At 46.8% G+C, this 10,429-nt stretch overlaps 1 non-coding gene across 1 annotated transcript; it reads right to left on the bottom strand.

Moving 5' to 3' along the window:
* Positions 1–5,469: 5,469 nt before the first annotated feature.
* Positions 5,470–5,540, bottom strand: trnag-ccc (transfer RNA glycine (anticodon CCC)). The gene has a single exon. It is a non-coding gene; the product is annotated as a tRNA-Gly (tRNA).
* Between the last annotated feature and the right edge of the window lie 4,889 nt (positions 5,541–10,429).

The following is a 10,429-nucleotide window of genomic DNA, read 5'->3' as shown; positions in this document are numbered from 1 at the left end:
TGACCCATGTTCTTCCTTGCCTTTGCGTTGTGTGAGTGCTAAAAGGCCGTCAACCAGAGCTGAAAAAGGAGCCACACAAAACTGCACTTGTATTAGCCAGGAAGCGACTCAAGGTCTACCGCGTGGCAGGCGAGATTTCTACAACTAAACCACCAATTCTGATATGGTTTTACTGCAGCCCTAGTGGGGTGTGATTGCTGCAAGGCTGTTACACAGTGCTGGAAGAGTAGCAACCAAAATCAGAAGGTGCTTGGCCGGAAAACGGACCTGGGTCTCCCGCGTGGCAGGCAAGAATTCTACCACTGAACGACCAATGCTGACCCATGTTCTTCCTTGCCTTTGTGTTGTGTGAGTGCTAAAAGGCCATCAACCAGAGCTGAAACAGCAGCCACTCAAAACCGTGCATGTTTTAGCCGGGAATCGACTCTATGTTTCCCACGTGGCTGGTGAGCATTCTACCACTGAACCACCTATGCTGAACGAAGCTGTTTTTTGGCTTTGTGTTGTGTGAGTACTAAAAGGCCGTCAACCAGAGCTGAAAAAGGAGCCACAGTAAAGCACACTTGTATTAGCCGGGAATCAACTCTAGATCTACTCTGTGGCAGGCGAGAATTCTACCACTGAACCACCAATGCTGATAAGCTTTTACTGCAGCCATAGTGGGGTGTGATTGCTGCAAGGCTTATAGCCAGAGCTGGAAGAGTAGCAACCCAAAACAGGAATTTCATTGGCCGGGAATCGGACCCGGGTCTCCCACGTGGCAGACAAGAATTCTACCACTGAGCCACCAATGCTGATATGCTTGAAGCACTGTCCTAGTGGGGTGTGATTGCTGTAAGGCTGTTACCCAGAGCTGGAAGAGTAGCAACACAAAGCAGGAATTGCCTTGGCCGGGAATCGGACCAGAGTCTCCCGCGTGGCAGGCAAGAATTCTACCACTGAACCACCAATGCTGTCCCATGTTGATAGTTGCCTTTGTGTTGTGTGAGTGCTAAAAGGCCGCCACCCATAGCTGAAAAAGGAGCCAAAAAAAAAGGCACTTGTTTTAGCCGGGAATCGACTCTAGGTCTGCCGCGTGGCAGGCGAGTATTCTACCACTGAACCACCAATTTTGATATGCTTTTCCTGCAGCCCTAGTGGGGTGTGATTGCTGCAAGGCTGATACCCAGAGCTGGAAGAGTAGCAACACAAAAAAAGAATTGCAGTGGCTGAGAATTGGACCCAGGTCTCGCGCGCGGCAGGCAAGGTTTCTACCATTGAACCACCAATGCTGACCCATGTTCTTCCTTACCTTTGTGTTGTGTGAGTGCTAAAAGGCCATCAACCAGAGCTGAAAAAGGAGCCACACAAAACTGCACTTGTATTAGCCGGGATTCGACTCAAGGCCTTCCACGTGGCAGGCGAGATTTCTACCACTGAACCACCAATGCTGATATGCTTGTTCTGCAGCCCTAGTGGGGTGTGATTACTGCAAGGCTGTCACCCAGAGCTGGAAGAGTAGCTACACAAAACAGGAATTGTAATTAAAGGGAATCGGACCACGGTCCTCTGTGTGGGAGGCAAGAAATCTACCACTGAACCAACAATGCTGATATGCTTATTCCACAGACCTAGTGGGGTGTGATTGATGCAAGGCTGTACCCAGCGCTGGCAGAGTAGCAACCAAAATCAGAAGGTGCATTGGCCAGGAATCGGACCCGGGTCTCCCGCATGGCAGGCGAGAAGTCTACCACTGAACGACCAATGCTGACCCATGTTGTTCCTTACTTTTATGTTGTGTGAGTGCTAAAAGGCCATCAACCAGAGCTGAAACAGGAGCCACTCAAAACCGCACATCTATTAGCCGGGAATCGACTCTAGGTCTCCCGCGTGGCAGGCGAGCATTCTACCACTGAACCACTAATGCTGATATGATTATTCTGCAGCCCTATGGGGGTGTAATTGATGCAAAGTTGTTACCCAGAGCTGGAAGAGTAGTAACACAAAACAGTAATTGCATTGGCCGGGAATAGGACCCGGGTCTCCCACGTGGTAGGCGGGAATTCTACCACTGAATCACCAATACTGATATGTTTATACTGCACCCCTAGTGGGGTGGGGTTGATGCAAGGCTGTTACCCAGAGCTGGAAGAGTACCAACACAAAGCTGTAATTGCATTGGCAGAGAATCGGAACCGGGTTTCCCGCATGGCAGATGAGAATTTTACCACTGAACCACCAATACTGATATGCTTATACTACTGTCCTAGTGGGGTGTGATTGCTGCAAAGCTGTTACCTAGAGCTGGAAGAGTAGCAACACAAAACAGGAATTGCATTGGGCAGGAATCGGATCTGGGTCTCCCGCATGGCAGGCGAGAATTCTACCACTGAGCCACCAATGATGACCGATGTTACTTTTTGCCTTTGTGTTGTGTAAGTGCTAAAAGGCTGTCAACCAGAGCTGAAAAAGGAGCCACTCAAAACTGCACTTGTATTAGCCAGGAGGCGACTCAAGGTCTACCGCGTGGCAGGCGAGAGTTCTACCACTGAACCACCAATGCTGATATGGTTTTACTGTAGCCCTAGTGGGGTGTGATTACTGCAAGGCTGATATCCAGAGCTGGAAGAGTAGCAACACAAAACAGGATTTTCATTGGCAGGGAATCGGACCCAAGTCTCCCGCACGGCAGGCGAGAACTCTACCACTGAGCCACCAATGCTGACCCGTGTTCTTCCCTGCCTTTGTGTTGTGTGAGTGCTAAAAAGACGTCAACCAGAGCTGAAACAGGAGCCACACAAAACGGCACTTGTATTAGTCGGGAAACAACTCAAGGTCTCCCGCTTGGCAGGCGAGCATTCTTCCACTGAACCACCAATGCTGATATGCTTATTCTGCAGCCCTAGTGGGGTGTGATTGTTGCAAGGCTGATATCCAGAGCTGGAAGAGTAGCTACACAAAACAGGAGTTGTAATAGATGGGAATCTGACCAGGGTCTCCTGTGTGGCAGGGAAGAAATCTTCCACTGAACCACTAATGCTGATATACTTTCACTGCAGCCCTAGTGGGGTGTGATTGCTGGAAGGCTGTTACCCAGAGCTGGAAGAGTAGCAACACAAAACAGGAAATGCATTGGCTGGGAATTGGACCCGGGTCTCGCGCGTGGCAGGCAAGGTTTCTACCACTGAACCACCAATGCTGACCCATGTTCTTCCTTGCCTTTGTGTTGTGTGAGTGCTAAAAGGCCGTCAACCAGAGTTGGAAGAGAAGCCACACAAAACTGCATTTGTATTAGCCAGGAATCGACTCAAGGTCTCCCGCTTGGCAGGCAAGATTTCTACCACTGAACCAGCAATGCTGATATGCTTATACGCAGCCCTAGTGGGTTGTAATTGCTGCAAGGCTGTTACCCAGAGCTGGAAGAGTAGCAACACAAAATAGGAACTGGAATGGACGGGAATCTGACCAGGGTCTTTCACAGGGTAGGCGAGAAATCTACCACTGAACCATCATTGCTGATATGCTTATTCTGCAGCCCTAGTGGGGTGTGATTGATGCAAGGCTGTTACCCAAAGCTGGAAGAGTAGCAACACAAAACAGCACTTGCATTGGCCGGGAATCAGACCCGGGTCTCCCACGTGGCAGGCGAGAATTCTACCACTGAACCACCAATGCTGATATGATTATAATGCAGCCCTAGTGGGGTGTGATTGATACAAGGCTGTTACCCAGAGCTGGAAGAGTAGCAACACAAAACAGGAATCGCATTGGTCGGGATTCAGACCCGGGTCTCCCACGTGGGGGGCAAGAACTCTACCACTGAACCACCAATGCTGACCCATTTTCTTCCTTGCCTTTGTGTTGTGTGAGTGCTAAAAGGCCGTCAACCAGAGCTGAAAAAGGAGCCACACAAAACTGCACTTGTATTAGCCAGGAAGCGACTCAAGATCAACCGCATGGCAGGCGAGAATTCTACAACTAAACCACCAATGCTGATATGGTTTTACTGCAGCCCTAGTGGGTTGTGATTGCTGCAAGGCAGTTACCCAGTGCTGGAAGAGTAGCAACCAAAATCAGAAGGTGCATTGGCCGGGAAACGGACCTGGGTCTCCCGCGTGGCAGGCAGAATTCTACCACTGAACGACCAATGCTGACCCATGTTGTTCCTTGCCTTTATGTTGTGTGAGTGCTAAAAGGCCATCAACCAGAGCTGAAACACTCAAAAGCTCACGTTTTAGCCGGGAATCGACTCTAGGTCTCCCGCGTGGCAGGCGAGCATTCTACCACTGAACCACCAACGCTGATATGCCTATTCTGCAACCCTAGTGGGTTGTGATTGCTGCAAGGCTGATATCCAGAGCTGGAAGAGTAGCAACACAAAACCGGAATTGTAATGGATGGGGATCGGACCCGGGTCTCCCACGTGGCAGGCGAGCATTCTACCACTGAACCACCAATGCTGATATGCTTATTCTGCAGCCCTATGGGGTGTGATTGATGCAAAGTTGTTACCCAGAGCTGGAAGAGTAGTAACACAAAACAGGAATTGCATTGGCCTGGAATCGGACCCAGATCTCACACGTGGCAGGCGAGAATTCTACCACTGAACCACCAATGCTGATATGCTTGTGCTGCAGCCCTAGTGGGGTGTGATTACTGCAAGGCTGTTACCCAGAGCTGGAAGAGTAGCTACACAAAACCGGAATTGTAATGGATGGGGATCGGACCCGGGTCTCCCACGTGGCAGGCGAGCATTCTACCACTGAACCACCAATGCTGATATGCTTATTCTGCAGCCCTATGGGGTGTGATTGATGCAAAGTTGTTACCCAGAGCTGGAAGAGTAGTAACACAAAACAGGAATTGCATTGGCCGGGAATCGGACCCAGATCTCACACGTGGCAGGCGAGAATTCTACCACTGAACCACCAATGCTGATATGCTTACGCTGCAGCCCTAGTGGGGTGTGATTACTGCAAGGCTGTTACCCAGAGCTGGAAGAGTAGTAACACAAAACAGGAATTGTAATGGACGGGAATCGGACCACGGTCTTCTGTGTGGCAGGCAAGAAATCTACCACTGAAGCAACAATGCTGATATGCTTATACTGCAGCCCTAGTGGGGTGTGATTGATGCAAGGCTGTTACCCAGAGCTGGAAGAGTAGGAACACAAAACAGGAATAACATTGGCCGGGAATCGGACCCGGGTCTCCCGTGTGGCAGGCGAAAATTCTACCACTGAACCACCAATGCTGACCCATGCTCTTCCTTGCCTTTGTGTTGTGTGAGTGCTAAAAGGCCGTCAACCAGAGCTGAAACAGGAGCCACACAAAACTGCACTTGTATTAGCCGGGGATCGACTCGCATAGCAGGTAAGAAATCTACCACTGAACCACCAATACAGATATGCTTATACTGTGCCCCTAGTGAGGTGTGATTGCTGCAAGGCTGATATCCAGAGCTGGAAGAGTAGCAACACAAAACAGGATTTGCATTGGCCGGGAATCGGACCCGGGTCTCCCGCGTGGGAGGCGAGAACTCTACCACTGACCCACCAATGCTGACCCATGTTCTTCCTTGCCTTTGCGTTGTGTGAGTGCTAAAAAGACGTCAACCAGAGCTGAAAAAGGAGCCACACAAAACCGCACTTGTAGTAGCCGGGAATCGACTCAAGTTCTCCCGCGTAGCAGGCAAGCATTCTACCACTGAACCACCAATACTGATTTGCTTATACTGCCCCCCTAGTGGGGTGTGATTGCTGCAAGGCTGTTACCCAGAGCTGGGGCCTCTTGTACGAAGACTTGCGTGGAAATCTTACTAAAACATTGCGTACGCACAAAGCTGTAAATGTGCGTACGCAGAAAAAAATTCAGATGTATGAAACACTGCGTACGCCGAATCTCACGCATATTCTTTTGTACATCTGAATGAACGTGAAACTGAGCACAACATGCACGAGCACAAAAACCCTCCCTGCCTCCTCCCCCGTATGAATATGCTAATTACTATGCTAATGGCAAAACCCAACGAAAAAGCAATGTCAAAAGCAAGCAAAAAGAGAAACTTTGAACAGAATGTGAATTGGAGGTGCTGCTTTCGGAGGTAGACCGGAGAAAAGCGGTGTTATTTGCAAGTTTGTTCTCCGGAATTAACAACAAAAGAAAAAAATAGACTGGGAGAGTTTAGCTGATGCAGTCTACACAGTTGGGTCTGAACATCGCACTGAGTGCATTAAAAAAAAAAAGAAATAGTGTGGTTTATATCTGTAAAATGTTGCAGGAGGCTTAACAGTTTTAGTGGCGCTACTCGTAAGACGCATGTGATCATGAATTGATACGTTCGAGCATGAACTTGGCTCGAATCCAGCATCTGATGAACTCTTTCTTGTTTTTTCCCCCGCTACATATCAGATTTTGCCAACTATTTATCACGAGAAAGACAAGTAGGAATCATCAATAAGTTCATATCAATAAGCAACATATTTTATTTGCACATTTATTGAATGGAAATGTTTCTGATTCACGCATGCAAATTCATCTTCAGATAGTGTCTTTATAGCAATGTGCGTGCGGTAGATCGCTCAGATTACATTGGGAAAACAGGCGACTGCTGCAAATTGTGCTTTAATGTTTAGCTGGTCAAATGTATGGTATGGAAACCTTATATACCTGCTGAACCCGTCTCATACAGCTGCCATTGCAAGGCTCAGACACTTTGTAGAGTGGAATTTAACACAACTGCCTATAGGAGTCGCCAATGGAAATGAAACAGACACGCACAAAAAATGTGCGTACGCCTGCCAGAAAGCTGCCGTGAAGCTGCGCACATTCCCACGTTCAGTTCATTGTTAGTAAATCCAAACGTGAGCGATTCTGAGCGTGAAACCTGGCGTACGCAAAGTTTTTGTGCGTACGCAGCGTTGATACATGAGGCCCCAGGAAAAGTAGCAACACAAAACAGGAATTGCATTGGCCGGGAATCGGACCTGGGTCTCTCGCATGGCAGGCAAGAATTCTACCACTGAGCCACTAATGCTGACCGATATTATCTTTTGCCTTTGAGTTGTGTGAGTGCTAAAAGGCCATCAACAAGAGCTGAAAAAGGAGTCACACAAAACAGAACTTGTATTAGCCGGGAAGCGACTCTAGGTCTACTGCGTGGCAGGCGAGAATTCTACCACTGAACCACCAATGCTGACCCATGTTGTTCTTTGCCTTTATGTTGTGTGAGTGCTAAAATGCCGTCAACCAGAGTTGAAACCGGAGCTACTCAAAACCACACTTGTAGTAGCAGGGAATCGACTCTAGGTCTCCTGCGTGGCAGGCGAGATTTCTACCACTGAACAACCGTTACTGATATGCTTAGGCTGCAGCCCTAGTGGGGTGTGATTGCTGCAAGGCTGGAAGAGCTGGAAGAGCAGCAACACAAAACAGGAATTGCATTGGCCGGGAATCGGACCCAGGTCTCCCTCGTCGCAGGTGAGAATTCTACCACTGAACCACCTATGCTGACCAATGTTGTAATTTGGCTTTGTGTTGTGTAAGTGCTAAAAGGCAGTCAACCAGAGCTGAAAAAGGAGCCACACAAAATCGCACTTGTAATAGCCGAGAATCGACTCTAGGTCTACCATGTGGCAGGCGAGAATTCTACCACTGAACCACCAATGCTGATAAGCTTTTACTGCACCCGTAGTGGGGTGTGATTGCTGCAAGGCTGTTACCCAGAGCTGGAAGAGTAGCAACACAAAATAGGAATTGCAATGGCTGGGAATCGAACACGGGTCTCAGGCATGGCAGGGTAGAATTCTGCCACTGAACCACCAATGCTGATATGCTTATGGTGCTGCTCTAACGGGGTGTGATTGCTGCAAGGCTATTACCAAGTGCTGGAAGAGTAGCAACACAAGAGAGGAATTGCATTGGACAGAAATCGGCCTCGGGTCGCCCGCAAGGCAGGCAAGAATTCTACCACTGAACCACTAATGCTGACCCATGTTCTTCCTTGCCTTTGTGTTGTGTGAGTGCTTAAAGGCCATCAACCAGAGCTGGAAGAGGAGCCACACAAAACAGCAAGTGCATTAGCAGGGAATCGAACCCAGGTCTCCCACATGGCAGGCAAGATTTCTACCAAAACCACCAATGTTGATATGGTTATGCTACTGCCCTAGTGGGGTGTGATTGCTGCAAGGCTGTTAGCCTTCCAGCTGGAAGAGTAGCAACACAAAACAAGAATTGCATTGGTCGGGAATCAGACCCGGGTCTCCTGCATGGCAGGCGAGAATTCTACCACTGAACCACCAATACTGAACAATGTTATTTCTTGCCTTTGTGTTGTATGGCTGCCACAAGGCTGTTACTTGCAGCTGGAAGAATAGCAACACAAACGAGCAACTGCATTGGCCGGGAATCGGACCTGGGTTTCCCGCCTGGCAGGGAAGAATTCTACCACTGAACCTCCAATCCTGAAACACATGTTCTCCTGCTGAAGGATTCGGATTTCTGCTTTCCAATCCATCTTATCATGGACCAACGTTTATCCTTTTCTCATCATCTTGTTTCTCATGATTTTTTTTTATTAAATATAATGATTTTATCATTTGAATGAGTATTTAACTGTGAAATTATTTTAATTAATGAATAAGTTAACACATTGCTTAATATAAGAATGTTCAGTGCATTTGCCTGTCTCTTTATAACTATTATCAGAAGCCACCAAACTAGGTCAGAGGTCACGGAGACCTTAAGTGGAACTGAGGGCTGAGGACTGGAATCAACTGTTTCTATTGTTATTTCTATGAGTTAATACTAATCTAAAATGTCTAAAGTGATTTTGCTGTTTTTATGGTTAATTCTTTTAAAATAATTCTACTTTTTATTCAAGATAGACTATGACTATGATAAGAATATGACTGCCTGAATGTAGACTATACATTTACATTTAGTCATTTAGCAGACGCTTTTTTCCAAAGCGACTTACAAATGAGGACAAGGAAGCAATTTACACAACCAAGAGCAACAATGAATAAGTGCTATAAGCAAGTTTCAGGTCTGTAAAGTCTAAGAAGGGAAGTATTAGTAGTATTAGTTTTTTTTTTTTTTTTTTTTTTTTTTGTACAGTTAGTGTGATATTCAGAGAGGCAATTGCAGATTAGGAAGTGTAGTGGAGACTAAATAGTTGACTCTGCTGTTCTGATGCAGTTAGGGAGTTCATTCCACCAACTGGGCAGATTGAGCGTGAGCGAAAGTGATTTCTTCCCCCTTTGGGATGGAACCACGAGGCGACGTTCATTCACAGAACGCAAGTTTCTGGAGGGCACATAGATCTGCAGAAGCGAGAGCAGATAAGAAGGAGCAAGGCCAGAAGTCACTTTGTAGGCAAACATCAGAGCTTTGAATTTGATGCGAGCAGCAACTGGCAGCCAGTGCATACGGACTAGCAGCGGAGTGACATGTGCTCATTTAGGTTCATTGAAGACCACTCGTGCTGCTGCATTCTGGAGCAGTTGAAGAGGCTTGATAGAGTTAGCTGGAAGCCCAGCTAGTAGAGAGTTACAGTAATCCAGTTTGGAGAGAACAAGAGCTTGAACAAGGAGTTGAGCTGCATGTTCAGATAAGAAGGGTCGGATCTTTCTGATGTTATAGAGTGTGAATCTGCACGATCGAGCAGTTCTAGAGATGTGGTCAGAGAAGTTTAGTTGGTCATCAATCGTTACTCCAAGTAACTCCTACTATACCAATTTTTAACCAGTTTTGATAAAGATGGCTGAGAGTACACTCAGCCTTGAATAAGTAACAGATTATACTTTAAGAGTGTGTGTTCTATTTGATTGTTGATCCGTTTCACAGGTCTGGAGTCAGCTTTAATCAGTCTAAGGGATGTCTGACGTTTATGCTTAAACGTGCAGTAGGTGATTATCTTCAGAAACTGAATTTCTGAAGACAATCACTAATTTTTGTTCTGGTTAAAAGTCTCTTCACTGTCCAATAGTAATGATTACAGTAAATGATCTAAATGTGTTTATATGTATTTTTATATTCTGGGTAAAGCATAAAACTAAAAAATGTTAATCCAATTAAATAGAGTCGGACTGTCATCTCCCATAATTCCGATAAGCAGGTCATGCTGTCTGTCAGCAAATGTAGATTCGGACTTCTGTGCATCTGTTCACGCATATCCGCCATTAGCGTGTGCCCGTCTGTATAAGCGACCGTGCGCGGTCCCGAGACGGACCGGGAGAAATCAAATGCTGAATTAAAACTTTTAAAAACTTGAATTAATATTGGTGTTACTTTAGCACGCTGAAGGAAGGACAACACCATGGCGGAAGTATTACTATTAGGGAGGTAATGTTCTGTTTTAAAACTATTTTAGTCAGGCTAAGCTGATGTTAGATTGTGTTGTGTTATGAATGACTTATATGCACAGACGTGTTGTTCAGCCACTGAAATCT

Source organism: Danio rerio, chromosome 4 (assembly GCF_049306965.1).
Source record: "Danio rerio strain Tuebingen ecotype United States chromosome 4, GRCz12tu, whole genome shotgun sequence".
NCBI lineage: Eukaryota > Metazoa > Chordata > Actinopteri > Cypriniformes > Danionidae > Danio > Danio rerio.
This window is presented reverse-complemented; position numbering and strand designations above follow the sequence as displayed.